The sequence below is a fragment of the Sturnus vulgaris genome, unplaced genomic scaffold (genome assembly GCF_052056855.1).
Source record: "Sturnus vulgaris isolate bStuVul1 unplaced genomic scaffold, bStuVul1.hap1 Scaffold_499, whole genome shotgun sequence".
NCBI lineage: Eukaryota > Metazoa > Chordata > Aves > Passeriformes > Sturnidae > Sturnus > Sturnus vulgaris.
Window position 1 is genome coordinate 74,748 of NW_028276498.1, and position 21,801 is coordinate 96,548.

At 49.7% G+C, this 21,801-nt stretch overlaps 1 long non-coding RNA gene across 1 annotated transcript; it reads left to right on the forward strand.

The window, feature by feature from the left end:
• Positions 1-8,535: 8,535 nt before the first annotated feature.
• LOC148217681 (uncharacterized) lies at positions 8,536-11,209 on the forward strand. The gene is made up of 2 exons (XR_015800869.1): positions 8,536-9,912; positions 10,239-11,209. It is a non-coding gene; the product is annotated as an uncharacterized LOC148217681 (long non-coding RNA).
• The last annotated feature ends 10,592 nt before the right edge of the window (positions 11,210-21,801 follow it).

The window sequence follows — 21,801 nt, forward strand, 5'->3', positions numbered from 1 at the left end:
GGGCAGCATTTTTGGAGGGCCAGTCAAAGACCTCAGGCTCCGAGAGAATTCGTCTGCTTTGCTCTGTTTATGTGTGCAACAGATGGGAGCAGCAACTAAGTCAAGTAGTAACTTCTGAGCTGCCCAGTTATCAGTAAACCAAAATATTCTTTTGTGACTCTCGCCAGACGAACATATCATCCTATCCGAGTCACACACTGCCCCTCTGGCATTTTCCAGTCAGACAAAGAATTCCTGGCCCCTTGCATGAACCTCAGCTCTCCACCTTGTTCCAGAAAGAGTTCTAGATCCAAGGCCCAGTGAGCCAGCTACCCTTTGCTGCCCTGAGCAGTATGGAAACAGCCAAGCCCCAGCCCTGCAGCCCTGCCTAACTCGCCTTTGCCTCCCAAACCTGAACCTTTTCCTTGGCTGTGGCATCCTCACTCATGCAATCCTGAAGACAAAAATCTGATTTGGCAGGTGAGGCCGTTTCTAACGCAAAAGCTTCACCAAGGTTTCTCTTCCAACTTCAGCCTTAAACAGTCCTGTCCTCCTCAGACAGCCCCCACCTCCAGCCTTTAGCTGTAAATACTTACTGGTTTATAGCTAATGCTTGCCACCCCTCAAAATTAAGTCTTTTGATATGCATTTACATCCCTCCCTAACCATGTCCTCATCACCCTTCCCAAACTCAGCCTCATCTCCAGGCCTAGAACCTCTCCCTAGGTGAGGGACTGTCCTCGGGTAGGAGTGCTGACAGACCTGTGCATGAGCCCAGCTGCAGAGCCCGTGCTAATCCCAGCCCAGCTCTAGCCTTTAAACCCACTGGGGCTTTGGTACTGGAGGCCCAGTTACAGTAACCCCTGTGGCCGTTCCGCTTCCAGGCCATCTGGGAGTTGTGATCCCCCACCCTACACCACTTTGGTGAGAAATGCATTCCTTTCTTACAATAAAGTTTTCATTTTATGTCTAAATTCAAGCATTCCGAGAAAACGTGTAGCAATTCTATCAAGACAGACATGACAGGCACCAACATTAGTCTTTCATTACACACTTTTCATGCCTTCTCTCCACAGATTTCTTTGAGGCAACTCTGACTCCTTTTCTCACAGGCAGCTCCACACAGCACCGACTCCTCCTCTCCTCTGTACGACTGGCTAAACCCCAGCCTGTCCCTTCCCCAGCCACCTGAGCCTGTCTGTCCCACACACAGCATCCTCTCACCTTGTCCATCCCTTGCACGGCCACGTGTCCCTTCCTCCTCGCAGCACAGCCAGCAGGCTCCAGCCCACACTGCAGCAGGCTCTGCACCTCCAGCTGGAGCTGTGCTTAGTGAAACTGGCAGCCAGCTGACCCACGCTTTTATAACAACCAGCCTCACTGGGCAGGCAAGGCTGTTTCCACTCCTTGCTAATCACTACAGCTGTAACTCGTTGGCAACTAGTGCCTTCTGCACTATCCTTACAAACTATTCTCCTACAGAAATGGACCGGAATTCTGCGGGGATTTTCCGGGGATTCCGGGGGGATTTTCTCGGGAATTCCGGGGGGATTTTCTGGGGATTCCGGGAGGATTTTGTCGGGAATTCCGGGGGGATTTTGTCGGGGATTCCGGGGGGAATTTCTGGGGGATTCCGGGGGGATTTTATCGGGGATTCCTGGGGGATATTCCCGGGGATTCCGGGGGGATTTTATCGGGGATTCTGGGCATATTTTCTCGCGGATTCCGGGGGGATTTTCTCAGGGATTCCGGGGAGATTTTATCGGGGATTCCGGGGGGATTTTTCCCGGGAAATGCGGGGGGCTTTTTCCCCGCGATTCCAGGGGGATTTTCCAGGGGATTCCAGGGGGATTTTATCGGGGATACCTGGGGGATTTTCCAGGGGATTCCTGGGGGATTTTCCCGGGGATTCCGGGGGGATTTTCACGGGGATTCCGGGGGGATTTTCACTGGGATTCCGGGGCGATTTTCTCAGGGAATTCCGGGGGATTTTCCAGGGGTTTCAGCGAGGAATTTCCCGGGGAATTCCCGGTGGATTTTCCAGGGGATTCCGGGTGGATTTTCTCGGGGATTCCGGGGGGATTTTCCCGAGTATTCCGGGGGGAATTTTTCGGGGAGTCCGGAGGGATTTTCCCGGGGTATCCGGGGTGATTTTACGAGGAATTCCGGGGGGATTTTCCCGAGTGTTCCGGGGGGATTTCCTCGGGGATTACGGGATGATTTTCTCGGGCAATTCCGGGGGATGTTCTCGGGTATTCCGGGGCCATTATCTCGGTGATTCCGGGGAGATTTTCTCGGGGATTCCGAGATTATTTTCCCGGGGAATTCATGGGGATTTTCCCGGGGATTCCGGGGGGATATTCGCGGGGATTCCGGGGGATTTTCTCGGAGATTCCGGGGGGATTTTCATGGGGATTCCGGGGTATTTTCTCCTGGATTCCGGGGAATTTTCCGTGGATTCCTGGGGGATTTTGCCGAGTATTTCGGGAGAATTTTCTCGGGGATTCCGGGGTGATTTTCCCGGGAAATTCCGGGGGATTTTCTCGGGGATTCCGGGGGATTTTTTCGGCGATACCGGGGGGATATTCTCGGGGATTCCGGGATGATTTTCCCGGGGAATTCCAGGGGATTATTCCGGCGATTCCGGGGGGATTTTCTCGGGGATTCCGGGATGATTTTCCCGGGGAATTCCAGGGGATTATTCCGGCGATTCCGGGGGGATTTTCTCGGCGATTGCGGGGGGATTTTCCCGGGGATTCCGGGGGGGTTTTCTCGGCGATACCGGGGGGATATTCTCGGGGATTCCGGGATGATTTTCCCGGGGAATTCCAGGGGATTATTCCGGCGATTCCGGGGGGATTTTCTCGGCGATTGCGGGGGGATTTTCTCGGGGATTCCGGGGGGATTATCCCGGGGAATTCTAGGGGATTTTCTCGGGGATTCCGGGGGGATTTTCCCGGGGAATTCCGGGGGGATTTTCTCGGGGAGTCCGGGGAGATTTGCCCGGGGATTCCGAGGGATTTTCAGGGGAATCCGGGGGGATTTTCTCGGGGATTCAGGGGGGTTTTTCTCGGGGATTCAGGGGGGATTTTCCAGGGGATTCCGGGGGGATTTTCTCGCGTATTCCCGGGGCATTTTCCTGGAGATTCCAGGGGGATTTTATCGGGGATTCCGGGGGATTATCCAGGGGATTCCGGGGGGTTTTTCCAGGGGATTCCGGGCATATTTTCCCGAGTATTACGGGCGAATTTTCTCGGGGATTCCGGGGAGATTTTCTTGGGGATTCCGGGGGGGCTTTCACAGGGATTTCTGGGGGATTTTCGCGTGGATTCCGGGGGCTATTTTCCCGGGGATTCCGGGGAAATTTCTCGGGGAGTCCGGGGGGATTTTCTAGGGGAATTCCGGGGGATTTTCTCGGGGATTCTGGGGGGATTTTCCCGGCGATTCCGGGTTGATTTTCCCGGGGACTCCGGGGGATTTTCTCGGGGATTTCTGGAGGATTTTCCCGGGGATTCCGGGCGGATTTTCTCGTGGATTCCGGGAGGATTTTCTCTTGGATTCCGGGAGGATTTTCCCGGGGAATTCCGAGGGATTTTCTCGGGGATTCCGGGGAGATTATCCCGGGGATTCCGGGGAGATTTTCTCGGGGATTCCTGGGGGATTTTCTCGGGGATAGCGGACGGATTATCACGGGGATTCCGGGATGAGTTTCTCGGGGAATTCAGGGGGATTTTCCAGGGGATTCCGGGGGGATTTTCCCGGGGAATTCCGGGGGATTTTCTCGGGGATTCCGGGGGGTTTTTCCCGGGGATTCCCGGGGATTTTCTCTCGGATTTTTTCCCCAATTTTTCAAGCATTTTTTCCCGCAATTTTCCTGGATTTTTCCCAAATTTTCCCCATTTCTCACTGATTATTTTCCCCATTTCTCAATGATTTTTGCCCCAATTTATCAAAGATTTTTTTTCCCCATTTCTCACTGATGTTTTTCCCCATTTTCCCCCCATTTCTCACTGATTTTTATCCCCCATTTTTCAATGATTTTTCCCCATTTCTCTCTGATTTTTTCCCCATTTCACCATGATGTTTTCCCCATTTCTCACTGATTTTTCCGTTGATTTTTCATGGATTTTTCCACCCATTTTTCGTGGATTTTTTCCCCATTTTTCCCCATTTCTCACTGATTTTTTCCCCCATTTATCACTCCTTTTTCCCCATTTTTCCCCATTTCTCACTGATTTTTTCCGCAATTTTTCATGGATGTTTCCCCCAATTTTCATGGATATTTCCTGATTTTCCCCCCCATTTCTCACTGATATTTGCCCCCATTTCTCTCTGAATTATTCCCCCCATTTTTCATGCATTTTCCCGCCCATTAATCACTGATTTTTTCCCCATTTCTCACCGACTTTTCCCCCCATTTCTCACTGATTTTTATCCCCCACTTCTGACTGATTTTTCCCAATTTTTCGTTGATCTTTTTCCCCATTCCTCACCGATTTTTCCCCCATTTCTCTCTGATTTTTCCATCATTTTTCATGGTTTTTCCCCCCCATTTCTCACTGATTTTACCCCCTTTCTCACTGATTTTATTAATGTTTGTATTTCTATTTCTATTTCTATTTCTATTTATTATTATTGTTTTGCATGTTTATGTTTATGTTTATGTTTATGTTTATGTTTATGTTTATGTTTATGTTTATGTTTATGTTTATGTTTATGTTTATGTTTATGTTTATGTTTATGTTTATATCTATGCAGGTTAACGTTTGTGCATGTTTATGTCTATGTTTATATTTATGCATATTTATTTTTATGCCGGCGAACGCGGGCAGGCGTTTTATGTAAACGCCTATCCGCCGGGGTCCTAGAGAGGCCGCCATCTTGAGCGTGTCGGGACTCTCAAAATGGCGGCTCGGGCGGCACCCCGGCTGACCTGCCAAAAATGGCGGCAGAAAGGGCGGGAAAAAATCAGGACCCCGGTGTGTAGGCATAAGATGCCTGATTACATCGCCGACGCCGATCCGCTCGCCGACAATTTTCCCGGATGTTTCAGAGCGTGCCGACAACGGCCGCGCGGTCCGCGGTGCCGCGGGCGTGAGGGCGCCGGCGGGCGCGGACAGGCGTTTTATGTAAACGCCTATCCGCCGGGGTCCTAGAGAGGCCGCCATCTTGAGTGTGTCCGCACTCTCAAAATGGCGGCTCGGGCGGCACCCCGGCTGACCTGCCAAAAATGGCGGCAGAAAGGGCGGGAAAAAATCAGGACCCCGGTGTGTAGGCATAAGATGCCTGATTACATCGCCGACGCCGATCCGCTCGCCGACAATTTTCCCGGACGTGTCAGAGCGTGCCGACAACGGCCGCGCGGTCCGCGGTGCCGCGGGCGTGAGGGCGCCGGCGGGCGCGGACAGGCGTTTTATGTAAACGCCTATCCGCCGGGGTCCTAGAGAGGCCGCCATCTTGAGTGTGTCCGCACTCTCAAAATGGCGGCTCGGGCGGCACCCCGCCTGACCTGCCAAAAATGGCGGCAGAAAGGGCGGGAAAAAATCAGGACCCCGGTGTGTAGGCATAAGATGCCTGATTAAATCGCCGACGCCGATCCGCTCGCCGACAATTTTCCCGGACGTGTCAGAGCGTGCCGACAACGGCCGCGCGGTCCCCGGTGCCGCGGGCGTGAGGGCGCCCGGCGAGCGCGGACAGGCGTTTTATGTAAACGCCTATCCGCCGGGGTCCTAGAGAGGCCGCCATCTTGAGCGCTGCCGCACGGCTGGGTCCCGGCCCGCGGGCCCTTCCGCCATCCTGAGAGGGGCACGGTGCAGTACCCGCCTGTGTCCACACGGCGGCAGCACTGCCGCCCAACTCAGCCCGGCACTGCCGCCCTGTCAGGGACAGACAGAGAAGGGAGAGAGTTCCAAGCACCAGAGTCCCCACCCGTCATAAAATCCTCTCAATGAACGCCCCAAAAAAACCCCGACCCAAACTAAAAATGCCCTGCCTCTGACCAAATGAAAAAAATACCTTTTATATATAGAAATCATCTATTTTTTAATATTTAATTTCTAGTCATAATCTAGACATATTTCATATATTCAATTTAATTGCTATTCTATTTATCATATATACAATATTATTTTATTATTCATTATATACATAGATTTATATTACTAATGTTATTTCTATTTTATCTATATCCATCTATATTTGTAGGTTCATAGTTTTTAATATTATTTCTTTAAAAGCTCTGCCTCTAACCAAATAGAAACAAAAAACTCGATTATTTTAAATTATATTTGAATATATTTTTCTATTTAGTTTTCATATTTATATCTGTAGATTTATATGTCTATATTGTGTATTCTATATTTATATACTATTTAATGTAGTTTTTACTAGTATATTAATATACTAGATGCTATTTACATTCTATTATAACATACTATTTAATAGAACATATTAAAATCGATAAATTATTTATATTACATACTACATACATGTATTTTATATTTATATTTTTTTCTATATATTTATACTTACATATATATATGCATATATAGTTATAATAATTTTATGTCAGTATCTATTTTTGCATATTTGTATATTTTTGCCTATATTATTTTCAAAAAACCCTCCTCTAACCAAATAAAAACCAATAAAACATTCCTTTTAAAGTCTGAATATTTATATATTTCTATTTTCATAACATAATATAATGTAATGTAATATATTTATATATTGGTTTCTTATATTTGCTTCTATATTTTTATTCTTTATCTTTTCTATTTACAGTATCTATAAAAAAACCCTACCTCTATCCAAACACAAGCCAATAAAACATTCCTTTTAGACTATATTTAGCTATTTTTTAAGGTTCTGTTTTTCATGCATTCTACACCCACCCCTCCCTCTCAATGTTCTGGCACCCACCATGACCCCCCCCCCATGCCCGACTCACCTGCTCCTCCAGCGCAGCCCGGCTCCCTCTCCCAGGGACCTTGGGGTGCCCCAAACCACGTCGGAGCCCCCCTCAGCCTTTTTTCCTCACCCCAAAGAAGGCACAGAACGACTCCTTTAATGAAGTTGTTTTAACAATTGTAAGGCTAGAGCTTTTGGTATCCACTGCTTGCCATCCCTTGTAAACCAATTTTTTTCTTCTTTCTTCTGCAGCTTAATAAACCTCTTTTTTTCCCCATAGTTTTCCAAATGCATGTATTACCGCATATGCATATTTAGAATCAGTAAATATATTTAATGTCTTGTCCTGCTATAATTCACAGGCTCTCACAAGCGTGTGCAGCTCTGCTGTCTGAGCTGACCAGGTGGCTGGTAACCTCCCCCCTTCCTTTAATTGCTTTCCATTCACGATAGAGTATCCTGTAAATCATGAAGAATGGGGGGGAAAAATCAGTGAGAAATGGGGAAAAAAATTCATGAAAAATGGGGGAACAAATCAGTGAGCAACGGGGAAAAGTGGGGAAAAGTTAATTGAGAAATGGGTAAAAAATCAGTGAGAAATGGGGAAAAAAATCCCTGAAGAATGGGGAAAAAAATCAGTGAGAAATGGGGAAAAGTGGGGAAAAAATCCGTGAGAAATGGGGGAAAAATCAGTGAGAAATGGGTGGGGAAATTCCATGAAAAATGGCGAAAGAAATCAGTGAGAAATGGGGAAAAATGGGTAAAAAATCAGTGCGAAATGGGGGGGGGGGGGGGGGGGGGGATCAATGAGAAATCGGGGAAAAACATAAGTAAGAAACGGGGGGGGGAAAAATCCATGAAAAATGGGGAAAAATCAGTGGGAAATGGGGATAAATCTGGAAAAAATCCATGAAAAATGGGGGAAAATATCAGTGAGAAATGGGGGAAAATGGGGAAAAAGTCAGTGAGAAATGGGGAAAAATCAGTGAAAAACGGGGGGAAAACTCCATGAAGAATGGGAAAAAAAAATCAGTGAGAAATGGGGGAAAAAAATCCCTGAAAAATGGGGGGAAATATCAGTGAGAAATGGGAAAAAAATGGGGAAAAAAATCATTGATAAATCGGGGGAAAAATCAGTGTGAAAGGGGGGGAAAAATCGGGATCGGGGACGTGGACCGGGACTGGGATCGGGGACCGGGACGGGGAAATGGGACAGGGACCGGGATCGCGGACGGGGACCTGGGACAGGGACCGGAACCGGGATCGGGGACGGGGACTGGAGACAGGGACCGGGACCGGGATTGGGGACTGGGACCAGGACCGTGATCGGGTTCCGGGACGGGGAACTGGGACTGGGACCAGGATCGGGGACCGGAACCGGGGACTGGGACCGGGACCAGGACTGGGGACGGGGACTGGGGACAGTGACCGGGACTGCAATCGGCACCGCCCCCCGAACCGCTCCCGGAACCGCTCCCCGGGCTACCCCGGCACGGCGACCGGGAACGCCCCCGGCACCGCCCCGGCACCGCCCCCGGTGCCGCCCCCGGCACTGCCCCGGCACCGCCCCGGGTAGCGCCCCCGGCACCGCCCCCGGGGCGGGCCGCCGAACGCACGCGATGACGCGCGGGGGGCGGGACGGCGCGGGGCGGTGACGCGCTTCATGCCAGGAGCAGGGCCGGGTGCGACGAAGACGGGAGCGGGCCGACCCGATACCGCGCGGGGCCGCGGGCCCGGCGGAGCCCGGCCCGCTGGGTAGGGGCCGCCAATGGCACCGGGGCTTCTGCTTCGGCTTCTGTCCGTGTCGGCGGGGAGGCCCCAGCCAGCGGTGCCCCTCTCCCTCGGCGACACGGGCGTGGAACTCGGCATCGGGCGCTGCATCGCCGCGGACAGCAGGGGGCGCACGGGTACCGATACTGCCATGGGGCCCGGCGCTGCTCTCCTGCTCCGCCGCCAGGCGGCGCTGCGCTGCCGTCCTGCCGCGCCTCCGGGCACGCTCGGTTTCCTCGGGACCCCGGGCCCCGCCTGTCCCGCCGCTGCGGAGGCGGGGGATGCTTTATGGGACTGCCCGAGCTGGCGGTGCCGGGTCTGGGGCGTTGGGGCGCGCCTTGGGGGGCTGCGGGTGCGCTCGTTTCCTCTTCTGCATGGCCTTCTGTGTGAGCATCTCTCGTTGCGACTGCTCTTGGAGAGTCAAACCCCTCCTCCTAAGTGGTCTCAGGAGCCTGGCAGGGTGAGTTTTGTTTCACAGGGGAAAGGGCCACTGGTCGTGTCCAGAGACCTGTGCACCCAGCCAGGTTTCTGCCTGATAAAATTCCAAATGGATGAGGATTTCTCCCAGCCCCAAGCTGCCCCCACCTGTAACCCTGGCTGCCTTTGGGGTGCCCAAAGCCTCCTCTGTGCAGATCTCAGGAACCTGGGAGGGGTGAACAATGTTGCACAGGGAAAAACCCCACAGATTTTATCTCCGGGCCTGGGGCCAGGAGCAGGCATTTGCGTGCTATAATTCCAGAAGGAGCACGGTGTCTCCCAGACCCAAGCCGCATCCAGCTGTGACCCAGCTGCTCTTGGAGTGCCAAAAGCCTCCTCGTAGCTGATCTCAGGAACCCTGGAAGGGTGAGTTTGGTTTCACAGGGAAAAGGCCTCAGTTTGTGTCCAGAGATCAAATAAGGGACTCTGCTTTTCCTCTAGTTCTCCTTCCTGTTTTCACCTGGGCTACAAGGATGGGCATGGCCTGTATTTCTCATATCAAAGTGATGTTACTAAATTTGTCCAGAAGTTCTGATTGTTATTTTTATTAGTAGTAGTAATTTTCTGATAGAAAACACTCTCATTTTGCCTTTCCCACGTTGTTTCCAGGTGCTGCCCAGGATGGACATCTGTGGTCTCAGACAGTGATTCCCGAGGAGCAAGGAAAGCCTTTTCCTCACCTGCACAGTTCAGGTGGATGGGACAGAATTGGTGTGGCCTGACAAGGCAGGAAAAGCTGTCTGTGTTCTGGAGTGCCTTGAAAGCTTTCTCCGTCAGGTTTGGAAGGGGTTTCTCTTTGGGATTTCTTGTGATGCAGCACCACGGGTATCCCTTTGTGCCAAGTCCAGTGCTAAAGGATTGAAGAACTGACAAGTGGGGTCTGGGATGAAAATGCCGCTAATAAAATTAAGCAAAGAATACAATAAGAGAAATGAGCATCCTTTTAATGTCTGAAATAGTTAGGAATAAAAATGCTGGAAAAGGGCACTCTGAATTGGTGTCACTTGTCATGGATAAAACCCCAGAGTGAGGAATCAGAGCAGAAGTTGAGAGCTGGAATCCTTCTGCAGTCGACTTAATTTTCTTTTCCTCCTCTCTTTCAGGACAGGAAGAATCACGACTCTCCTGGCATCTTTGCCAAGAGCTGTGGTGTTTGATCAGCCAAAGCCCAGAGGCTTCAGCACCAGAGGTCTGAGCCTGGAGGGCTCCTGGTGCTGCCCGTGCTGTGGGCTATGTCAGAGGATGCAGGGTTCCTCTTTGCCTCCCTGCTGGGATTAACTGCCATGGGAATGTGGGATCTGGGTGAAACTCCAGCTCTCCTGGTGTTCAGGGGAGCAAGGTCTGAGGGACTCCTCTCTGGGGATGTGCGGTGAAGGACTGAATAGTGTGGAAGGAGAGTATTTATAAACTGTATCACTGTTTCTCCCAAAATTGGGGTGGAGCACTGATGGGGGCGGTTGGGTTTGGTCTGGGCCTGTTATTCTTTGTGCAATTTTTAAATTCTCTTGTATGATTTACTGTCCGGTATCTTTCTAACAAAAGCTGACATAAATTTAGATTAAGGATTAGAACTTGGGTCCATTCATTGCAAACATTTGACAAGGCTGGTGGAGGACTGGGTGGTGACTGCTCTCAGGAAAGGTTACTTATTAATACTGTGTCAGATTTCCCGCAGTGACTGTCAGGCCTGCATGGCTGTGAGTTCGTGCTCTTCTCACTGGGGAAATAAGTTCAGCAAAATTAGAAATGTTAGAAAAATCCAGCCAAAAATTCCACCTCTGTACCCCTAAGTTTTCCCAGTTTTTCCCAGCTAGGAGCTGCACAGAAGTCAGGCAGGGGAAGTGACAACAGGGAACAGCTGAAAAATTCAAAGGCACAAAGAGGAAAGGGGAAAGGTTTCAGAAAACAATTCTATGGTCTAAGAATAATTTCTGATTCCCTACTGAGAAGAACACGAACTCACAGCCATTCAGGCCTGACAGTCCCCTGCAGTGAGAGCTCAGCACACATCCACAGAGGCAAGTCCAGCATCTTAAATGAAAAAATAAAAATAAAAACCAGGAGAAAAAGGTGATTTCTTTTGCTTCAGAGTTATTTCAAGTTCTTAAAGCCCAAGCAACATTTGCTCTTGATTTTGGTTGGGTGAATCATGAGCAGTGGGCACGGGTCATGCCATTCATTGAGCAGAAAACCCGGGGTCATTTAGAGGGGACACAAGAACTGTTTGTGTAGCGACCTCGGGCTGCAGAGGGGCAGGAGAAAGGCCAAGGGAGCTCCCTGGGGCCACCAGGGCCTGTGGGGAACAGAATGGACGCTTGGATGACCAGTGGAGGTGAGGAGTGGATCTGAGTTCATCTACAGGGAAATAAGGAGGGGATACTCTGGAGTGAAAAGCTGAGGTGATGAGTTCACCCACCTGGGCACGAGTTGTGTTTGCACAAAGTGGGAACAGAGGTGAAGGTCAATCCAAAGTCGATCCTGCTTGACCTCTGAATTCCAGGATAAGTTTTACAAGCTTGCCAAATGAGGGAGTAAAAATACCACAAAAATGAAACCGAGAGCATTCATGAGGTTCCTGGGAGTCCATTACACTGTTGTCATAGAATTCTTAATGAGTTTTGAGCTTTTAATGACAACAATTCAGTACTTTCTTTGGATTATTCACTGTGTAGGATTTGGGGTTTATCTGGATTTTAAAGGCGTCGTGGTGGCCCTGACACTGCTCAGGAGCTGGTAGGAAAAGCAGGGTCAGAGCTCCTGCAGGCACAGGGTGTTTTTCCCAGAGTGGACTGTGGAGGAATTGTTTGGGCCTTGGATTGTCCCTCTGGGTGATGCCAGTTGCTGTGATTTGTGTAATTCCATACATTTAACTCCCAATACTTGCCAGCCCAGGAGCTTGAGCTGACAGGGCAGCACACAGATTGTTCTCTGTGCTCTGCCCCGATTTGGGGTTGGCTGTCAGCTTTGCTAGCTCCCGTGAATTATGCCCATAGCCCCGAATTCCCTGCTCAATTCCCACTGCCATAACCTCACAGCGCCTCATGGAGTGGGGATATACTGTGGCAGGAAGCTCAGCAGCATCGGCACAGGGACAGGTGTATATTCCAAAGAATTTGCTGTTTCAAACCCTCATCCCCCAGCCCGCCGATGTCCCTGGGGGGCACTTGACAGAGTTACCTGGATTTCAGCTGATTTCACCCCCCCGAGCTCGGGCTCCAGGTGATCTTTTCAAGCAGGAGAAGGCAGGGGCCGGAGGCGCTCGTGGCCCGTGCCGAGGCAGTCCCTGGGGCCACGAGAGGACATCTCTCCCTGCAGAATTTCAGTTCTTTCCAGAGCCTCAGCAGTGACAGAGGACAAAGAGAAGATGAGGAGGAGGAAGAAGGGGGAGAGGGTTTGAGAGGAGGGGAAGCCCAAATCCGTGCTGTGTGCGGAGCTCCGACAGCACGCTGCAGCCCGCAGCTCAGAGCACGGGGCAGAGAAGGCGATTTCTGGGCATTCAATCACCCTGAGGCGGGCCCGGCACCGCCCCTGCAGCACCGTCCCCAGCACAGCTCGGTACCGCTCCGGGATCACCCGGCCCCGCCCCCGGTGCCGCCCGGGACCACTGGGGACCGCCCCTAAAGCACCGCCCCGGCCCCGCCCGGTCCCGTCCCCGGGACCTCCGTGCCCCGCCTCGCCAAGCCCCGGCTCCGCCCCGAGCCTGCCCGGGCTGCGCCGGCACCATCGCTGGCGGCCCCGCCCCTCTTCCCCGGGCCGAAGCGGGCTGAAGGAGATGTCCGCACGATTGGAAACGCCGCCGAAAATCGCACCCGTGGGATCGGTGTCGGCGTCGTGCGCAGGCATCCCACTAGAGCGAGCGGGCTCCTTGCTGTGCCACCCTCCTTTTGCAGCCAGAGTTAGAAGGTCGGGGAGCGACACCCGAGCCGCCATCTTGGGAGAGGCAGGCGCGCAGTACCGCGCTCTGCCCACAGGGTGGCGCTTGGGAGACAGGCAAGGGATGGAATCAAGGAGTGTCCCAATCCTTGAGGAAATCCCCCAGAATGAACGCCCCAAAAAACCCCGACCAGAACTGAGAAACCTCCTGCCTCTGTATGAGTGCAAAGGGTGTGCAAGGAGTGTGCAAATAGTGTGCATTAGCAATCGATCGGCAGGCATTGGCAATCGACCGCCGATATAATCGATCGGCAGGCATTGGCAATCGATCGCCGAGCTAATCGATCGGCAGGCATTGGCAATCGATGGCCGATCTAATCGATCGGCAGGCGCGATCAATCGATCGCCGATCTAATCGATCGGCAGGCATTAGCAATCGATCGCCGATCTAATCGATCGGCAGGCGCGATCAATCGATCGCCGATATAATCGATCGGCAGGCATTAGCAATCGATCGCCGATCTAATCGATCGGCAGGCATTAGCAATCGATCGCCGATCTAATCGATCGGCAGGCGCGATCAATCGATCGCCGATCTAATCGATCGGCAGGCATTAGCAATCGATCGCCGATCTAATCGATCGGCAGGCGTCATCAATCGATCGCCGATCTAATCGATCGGCCGGCATTAGCAATCGATCGCCGATCTAATCGATCGGCAGGCGCGATCAATCGATCGCCGATCTAATCGATCGGCAGGCATTACCAATCGATCGCCGATCTAATCGATCGGCAGGCGCGATCAATCGATCGCCGATCTAATCGATCGGCAGGCATTACCAATCGATCGCCGATCTAATCGATCGGCAGGCGCGATCAATCGATCGCCGATCTAATCGATCGGCAGGCATTAGCAATCGAACGCCGATCTAATCGATCGGCAGGCGCGATCAATCGATCGCCGATCTAATCGATCAGCAGGCGCGATCAATCGATCGCCGATCTAATCGATCGGCACGCATTAGCTATCGATCGCCGATCTGATTTTTCCCGCCATTTTTCATGGATTTTTTCCCCCATTTCTTACTGATTTTTCCCCAATTTTTCATGCATTTTTTCCCGCAATTTTCGTGGATTTTTTCCCATATTTTCCCCATTTCTCACTGATTTTTTCCCCCCATTTCTCAATGATTTGTTTCCCCAATTTATCAAAGATTTTTTTTCCCCATTTCACCATGATGTTTCCCCCATTTCTCACTGATTGTTTCCCCCATTTCTCACTGATTTTTTCCCCCCATTTTTCCATGGATATTTCCCGATTTTCCCCCCCATTGCTCACTGATTTTTGCCCCCATTTCTCTCTGAATTTTCCCCCCATTTTCCATGCATTTTTCCCCCCATTAATCACTGATTTTTTTTCCCCATTTATCACTGATATTTGCCCCCATTTCTCTCTGAATTTTTCCTTCCATTTTTCATGCATTTTTCCGCCCATTAATCACTGATTTTCTCCCCATTTATCACTGATTATTGCCCCCATTTTTCACTTATTTTTTCCCCACAGCATCGGCCACCACAGCACGAGCAACAACAGCTTGCTCTGTTCCCGCCATTGCCCATGGATTGTTTGCCTGTTTTCCATGGATTTTTTTCCCCATTTCTCACTGATTTCCCCCCCCCCCCCCCCATTTCTCACTGAATATTCCCCCATTTTTCATCGACTTTTCCCCCATTTACCACTGCTTTTTCCCCCATTTCTCGCTGATTTTGTCCCAAATTTTCCCCCATTTCTCATTGATTTTTTTCCCTGTTTCTCACTGATTTTTCCCCCATTTCTTAATGACTTTTCCCGCCATTCGTCACGGATTTTTTCCCCCATTTCGCACTGATTTTTTCCCCATTTCTCAATTATTTTTTCCCCCACTTTTCCCCGTTTCTCACTGATTTATTCCCCCATTTTTCATGGATTTTTTTTCCCCCATTTCTCACTGATTTTTTTCCCCATTTTTCAAAGATTCCCCCCCCGTTTTTCACTGATTTTTCTCCATTTCTCACTGATTTTCCCACCATTTTTCATGTGGTTTTTTTCCATTTCTCACTGATGTTTTACCCCATTCTTATTCCCATTCTCATAGCTCTATTTTATATTTATACATATTCTTATATTTGCATTATTTCTGTTATACACTAGATTTTTCATAGATATTTGCTACTTATATTTCATTATATTTTACATGTATACCAATCTAGTTCTATTCTTTATATTTTATTTTTATATTAGCTATAAAAACCGTGCCTCTACCCAAATAAAAAGCAATTAAACATTCCTTTTAGACTATATTTAGGTATTTTTTATGGTTCTGTTTTTCATGCATTCTACACCCACCCCTCCCTCTCAATGTTCTGGCACCCACCATGACCCCCCCCCCCCCCCCCCCCCCATGCCCGACTCACCTGCTCCTCCAGCGCAGCCCGGCTCCCTTTCCCAGGGACCTTGGGGTGCCCCAAACCACGTCAGAGCCCCCAGTCTCCACACCCTCCCCCTCCGTAGGGAACGGGAATGGGATGGGGAGCACACAGGACAAGAAAGGAACACAAAAGACACACTGGACAGAGAGAAGAAAAGGGCTGGAAGCTGGATATGAGGATGAAAGTGGAGCAGCAACAAACCTCAGGACTCTTGACTAGAGAGTGTGGCTGCTGAACGTCTCAAAAAAAAACCCCAGCTCCAACACAACATGCTGTGCTCACGGCTCGGCCTGGGACTCGTCAGTGAACATCTCTCTCTTGCCAGGGCCATAAAGCCCCCGAGAAAACACGAGGTGAGGTTGATGTGCTCCGGCTTTGCTCCTGCTCAGCCCTAACCCCAGCCCCTGCTGCCAGTGAGCACCCTGATCTCTGAACCTCTTCTCAGCTTGTTTGTACGCTTCCAAATTCCTTCCTCTTTCTTCAAGCTTCATCTGTTTCCTGGCATTGGGAGAATGACAAGTGTTTAGCACAGCGCAATGAATACAACAGTCTCATTTTCAGAAGACACAACTGAACGAGAACCAACAGCAGCACTGCTTCGAGACAATCTGGGCACACGTTTCCCTTCCAGCAATCTGAGTCTTCTTTTGTGTCACGCCTGAAATTCTGAAAATGGTTTTTTGAGAAAAATTATCCATAACTAGAAAACAATCAAACCAAATAAATAGAACCCCTATGATATAATAACAGCCCATATACTACAACACTCCAATTCTAATATTAATAAGAAAACAGAAATTAGCTACACAGCATTACCTCAAACAAACACTACATACTGGCAAGAATCAAAGCCACCACAAAATAATTCAAAAACTACCCTATGCCTTATGCTACAGGCTAGAACGCCATCGGCAAACCTTATCAAGGTATCCTTTAAAAACAACGCCCCACCAAAAACAAAAACAACACAAAACGCCATTCAAGAACTCCCTTATCAACACCTGAATGAAAAAACATGGCATTAGATAAATAGACCATAGCCCTTATCATACACCATCTACAAACAAAATAAAGCTATACCATACATCCTCGAAAACCACCTTCAAAGCACGACATTAGAAAAAAAAACTTTCCAGAATTAAAAGCTGTATCTAACAAAAGCCGTCTGATAAAATTAACAACCAAGCCCCCACCATCAGAGCTGCCCCTACTAAACTCCCCATCATACATATGAAAAATCAGTTTTAAAAACCTACTTCAATTCATTCTGCCTCAAATAGAAAGCCATCCAGAAAGTTACCTTCACTCAAAAACAAAAGCGCACGTAGTAAATAACATTAAAAAATAAATCAGCACACTACACACCACAAGCATAAAATATTGAATTAAAACCAAAAATACCCCTAGTCATTAAAGAGCCCAGCCGCAAGCTATATTTAACTATAACTTCGTGCAAACGTACACATATCATTAAAATAGATTTCTTTCAGAATACAACTGATGATCTAAAATAGTAAAATGTCCGAGAACGATATTATAATAGGATATCCTCGATCATCCTCCCGCAAATTCTCTCCACTGTATTGTCCGACACACACCGGAAAAAAAATCCAGTTTTTACTTTTTTCAGCTAACTTCTCATTTATTAGCTGAGAGGAATGTTGAATTTGTCTTTACAAATGAGCTGTGGATCAGCCTGTAGATAAGGCTAGCACTGAGAGATAAAAGAAACAATGGGATGGATTCCACTGATTGATGAATGGAAAGAGATAGTTGCCTTTACAAACAAACTGCAGGGCTGCTGATAAATGAAATTGGTAAGATGAAAGAAGCAACGGGGGGAAGCTATGAATTCTATAAGAATTAAAAATTAAAAGGGAGGGGTTATACATTAGAGGGGAATTTCAGGTATCAGGCGTTCCGGGAAGTCTGTGCCTCTCAAGTACCTCAGCCAATGGGAAAAGAGAGAGGGAAATGCGGCCGGGGAAAATAGGATAAAAAGGAGGCTGCGTCCTCCAAAAATTTGAGAGATCCCAGGGGAATGTCCCATGGCCTCTCCCTTTATTCGAATAAAGCAAAAAGGACTCCTCTGTTTCCTTTTTGGACATAAACCGCTGGTGTTTGTGGATTAATTTTCCTGACATTTAGCAACATATTGTTAAAAAAAAAAAAAAAAAAAAGTGATCCAGAAGAGGGCAACATTGACAGCCATTCCAAGACAGGATGAACAAATGCTTTCACATTGACAGAGGATACTGCGATGTTCTGAGAACAGAAGATAGAATAAAATAAAGGAAGGTGATGTTACAAGACAGAAAAGGGTAAAATAAAAGGAGTACCTGAGACTGGGGGGCGGGGGGGAAGAAAATGGGGAAATATTAATTGCTACACACTAGGTACAAATGCTTTTTACAAGTAATTTATGAGAAGCAAGCTAAAAGCGTCTTACTGCTGCTAGTGATATCATGCTCCAAGCTCTGCTAATAATTCCTATTTCTAGCAATAGTTAAATTGAACTCACTACATTCCAACTATTTTTCTGCTTGTTTAGATGGCAGATCCGTTTGGAACACACCTTAGTATAGCAAATTCTATGCCCAGGTAGGGACCTCTCAGTTCTTCCATAAAACATTTTCTTCTGCATTATGGCAAGCCTTTGTTTTAGCTTGACAGCTTTCTTGAAACTTCAATTTACGCATGTATCCAAAGACATTTGCAATTCCAGAAATTGGTAGGCACATCATATGGAAAGTAAATAACATTCTCGAGAGGGAGTTGCTTTGTTACTGAGGGGATGAAAAGCAAGGCTAGAGCTAGTAGAACTACCCAAGAAATTGGACTTAACGCAGCTTTTACAAGGCTCAAAGTAGCCATACCGAGATGTTTGAGCTAAAAGCCCCAGTTACCAGACTTACAGGCCTAATAGTTATCACCACACACATTCCCTGGTTGCAGTATTTTTAACAGCAGTGCAGAACGCTACTGAAAATCATTTTTAGGTTGAATTGTTCTCTCCCCTCACTGCCTGTGTAGCTGTTAGAGGCTTCCAGGAGGCTGGGGAAGCAGACTGCTGGTTTCACTTCCAGACAGGTCACTTCCGTGGTCTGCTGGAGGGCACTTTGAAGCCCGTGTCCTTTTCTTGCTCTATTGTATCTGACAACTTTCCTCCCCCACGTCTGTTTTTTAGCGGGCAGCATTTTTGGAGGGCCAGTCAAAGACCTCAGGCTCCGAGAGAATTCGTCTGCTTTGCTCTGTTTATGTGTGCAACAGATGGGAGCAGCAACTAAGTCAAGTAGTAACTTCTGAGCTGCCCAGTTATCAGTAAACCAAAATATTCTTTTGTGACTCTCGCCAGACGAACATATCATCCTATCCGAGTCACACACTGCCCCTCTGGCATTTTCCAGTCAGACAAAGAATTCCTGGCCCCTTCCTTGCATGAACCTCAGCTCTCCACCTTGTTCCAGAAAGAGTTTCTAGATCCAAGGCCCAGTGAGCCAGCTACCCTTTGCTGCCCTGAGCAGTATGGAAACAGCCAAGCCCCAGCCCTGCAGCCCTGCCTAACTCGCCTTTGCCTCCCAAACCTGAACCTTTTCCTTGGCTGTGGCATCCTCACTCATGCAATCCTGAAGACAAAAATCTGATTTGGCAGGTGAGGCCGTTTCTAACGCAAAAGCTTCACCAAGGTTTCTCTTCCAACTTCAGCCTTAAACAGTCCTGTCCTCCTCAGACAGCCCCCACCTCCAGCCTTTAGCTGTAAATACTTACTGGTTTATAGTTAATGCTTGCCACCCCTCAAAATTAAGTCTTTTGATATGCATTTACATCCCTCCCTAACCATGTCCTCATCACCCTTCCCAAACTCAGCCTCATCTCCAGGCCTAGAACCTCTCCCTAGGTGAGGGACTGTCCTCGGGTAGGAGTGCTGACAGACCTGTGCATGAGCCCAGCTGCATAGCCCGTGCTAATCCCAGCCCAGCTCTAGCCTTTAAACCCACTGGGGCTTTGGTACTGGAGGCCCAGTTACAGTAAACCCCTGTGGCCGTTTCCGCTTCAGGCCATCTGGGAGTTGTGATCCCCACCCTACACCACTTTGGTGAGAAATGCATTCCTTTCTTACAATAAAGTTTTCATTTTATGTCTAAATTCAAGCATTCCGAGAAAACGGTGTAGCAATTATATCAAGACAGACATGACAGGCACCAACATTAGTCTTTCATTACACACTTTTCAGGCCTTCTCTCCACAGATTTCTTTGAGGCAACTCTGACTCCTTTTCTCACAGGCAGCTCCACACAGCACCGACTCCTCCTCTCCTCTGTACGACTGGCTAAACCCCAGCCTGTCCCCTTCCCCAGCCACCTGAGCCTGTCTGTCCCACACACAGCATCCTCTCACCTTGTCCATCCTTGCACGGCCACGTGTCCCTTCCTCCTCGCAGCACAGCCAGCAGGCTCCAGCCCACACTGCAGCAGGCTCTGCACCTCCAGCTGGAGCTGTGCTTAGTGAAACTGGCAGCCAGCTGACCCACGCTTTTATAACAACCAGCCTCACTGGGCAGGCAAGGCTGTTTCCACTCCTTGCTAATCACTACAGCTGTAACTCGTTGGCAACTAGTGCCTTCTGCACTATCCTTACAAACTATTCTCCTACAGAGAAATGGACCGGAATTCTGCGGGGATTTTCCGGGGATTCCGGGGGGATTTTCTCGGGAATTCCGGGGGGATTTTCTGGGGATTCCGGGAGGATTTTGTCGGAATTCCGGGGGGATTTTGTCGGGGATTCCGGGGGGAATTTCTGGGGGATTCCGGGGGGATTTTATCGGGGATTCCTGGGGGATATTCCCGGGGATTCCGGGGGGATTTTATCGGGGGATTCTGGGCATATTTTCTCGCGGATTCCGGGGGGATTTTCTCAGGGATTCCGGGGAGATTTTATCGGGGATTCCGGGGGGGATTTTTCCCGGGAAATGCGGGGGGCTTTTTCCCCGCGATTCCAGGGGGATTTTCCAGGGGATTCCAGGGGGATTTTATCGGGGATACCTGGGGGATTTTCCAGGGGATTCCTGGGGGATTTTCCCGGGGATTCCGGGGGGGATTTTCACGGGGATTCCGGGGGGATTTTCACTGGGATTCCGGGGGCGATTTTCTCAGGGAATTCCGGGGGATTTTCCAGGGGTTTCAGCGAGGAATTTCCCGGGGAATTCCGGTGGATTTTCCAGGGGATTCCGGGTGGATTTTCTCGGGGATTCCGGGGGGATTTTCCCGAGTATTCCGGGGGGAATTTTCCGGGGAGTCCGGAGGGATTTTCCCGGGGTATCCGGGGTGATTTTACGAGGAATTCCGGGGGGATTTTCCCGAGTGTTCCGGGGGGATTTCCTCGGGGATTACGGGGATGATTTTCTCGGGCAATTCCGGGGGATGTTCTCGGGTATTCCGGGGCCATTATCTCGGTGATTCCGGGGAGATTTTCTCGGGGATTCCGAGATTATTTTCCCGGGGAATTCATGGGGATTTTCCCGGGGATTCCGGGGGGATATTCGCGGGGATTCCGGGGGATTTTCTCGGAGATTCCGGGGGGATTTTCATGGGGATTCCGGGGTATTTTCTCCTGGATTCCGGGGAATTTTCCGTGGATTCCTGGGGGATTTTGCCGAGTATTTCGGGAGAATTTTCTCGGGGATTCCGGGGGTGATTTTCCCGGGAAATTCCGGGGGATTTTCTCGGGGATTCCCGGGGGATTTTCCCGAGTATTCCGGGGGATTTTTTCGGGGAGTCCGGAGGGATTTTCCCGGGGATTCCGGGGGGGATTTACGAGGAATTCCGGGGGGGGTTTTCTCGGCGATACCGGGGGATATTCTCGGGGATGATTTTCCCGGGGAATTCCAGGGGATTATTCCGGCGATTCCGGGGGGATTTTCTCGGGGATTCGGGGGGGATTATCCCGGGGAATTCTAGGGGATTTTCTCGGGGATTCCGGGGGGATTTTCCCGGGGAATTCCGGGGGATTTTCTCGGGGAGTCCGGGGAGATTTGCCCGGGGATTCCGAGGGATTTTCAGGGGAATCCGGGGGGATTTTCTCGGGGATTCAGGGGGGTTTTTCTCGGGGATTCAGGGGGGATTTTCCAGGGGATTCCGGGGGGATTTTCTCGCGTATTCCCGGGGCATTTTCCTGGAGATTCCAGGGGGATTTTATCGGGGATTCCGGGGCGGGGCATTTTCCTGGAGATTCCAGGGGGATTTTATCGGGGATTCCGGGGGGATTATCCAGGGGATTCCGGGGGGTTTTTCCAGGGGATTCCGGGCATATTTTCCCGAGTATTAC